Raw genomic sequence first — 1,225 nt, forward strand, 5'->3', positions numbered from 1 at the left:
AAGAAGAAGAAGAAGAAGAAGAAGAAGAAGAAGAAGAAGAAGAAGAAGAAGAAGAAGAAGAAGAAGAGATTGGATTTATACCCCGCCCTTCACTTGGAGTCTCAGAGCGGCTTACAAACTCCTTTCCCTTCCCCTCCCCACAATAGACACCCTGTGAGGTGGGTGGGGCTGAGAGAACTCTGACACAAACTGCTCTTTTTCAAGGACAGCTGTGCCAGAGCTTGTGACTGACCCAAGGTCACATCAGCAGGTGCAAGTGGAGGAGTGGGGAATCAAACCCGGTTCTCCCAGATTAGAGTCCACACACTTAACCACTACACCAAACTGGCTCTCCACCAAACTGGCTACCTTCCCACTGAAGGTACCACTTCAGTGGGAAGGTAACAGTGTTCCGTGTGCCTTGGTGTTTAGTCATGCTGGCCACATGACCACGGAAATGTCTTTGGACAGCGCTGGCTCTTCGGCTTTGAAACGAAGATGAGCACCGTAACCCTAGAGTCGGATTCGACTGGCTTTCGAGCAAGGGAACCTTTACCTTTACCTAAGGAATGAAAAATTGTGCCACTAAAAATTTCAAATAATTTGTGATTATCTGCATGAGTAATTTTGTACACAGCCTCAGATTCTTTATTTCATTTTATAAAATTATGATATGCACAGAATGTCGATGGGCCAGCTCAGCTGTGATATCAACATGGGTTTGGTACAGAATGTACAGTCAACGGGGAACTAACTCCAGGTGATCACAACCCCCTGAAGAGTATCCATCTCTTGATAGATTTGCCATATTTATCATTTCATTTGAGACACTCGGTATCAAATTGTTCTTAGATAATGTGCATAATACCATTGAAGTCTTGGAGAAACATTTAGCTTCCTGTGACTTTCAGTCATTAAGATGATTCCAACGGTGTGTTCGCCAGCTAAGGAAAGAACGAAAGACCTAACTGGTAACTATTTAGTTATGATACTGCAATGTATTTTGCCTAACACTTAAAAGACCATAACTGAATTGCTGAACGGTGTTCATTACAACCCTTATTATTAGTGACAAAGATCAGCAGAGGCAACAGCTAAACATTGAGAGAAATGAGAAGAATTTTGATAAACACAGTGTAATTTCTGTACTTATCAGAAAGAGTCAATGATGTGCAACCACCGCAAAAAACTGCTGGTCTAGTGCTCAAATAATAGCGGGAGGTCCATCTTCCTCCACATGATGGAT

Source organism: Gekko japonicus, unplaced genomic scaffold (assembly GCF_001447785.1).
Source record: "Gekko japonicus isolate JY-2015 unplaced genomic scaffold, Gekko_japonicus_V1.1 scaffold3459, whole genome shotgun sequence".
NCBI lineage: Eukaryota > Metazoa > Chordata > Lepidosauria > Squamata > Gekkonidae > Gekko > Gekko japonicus.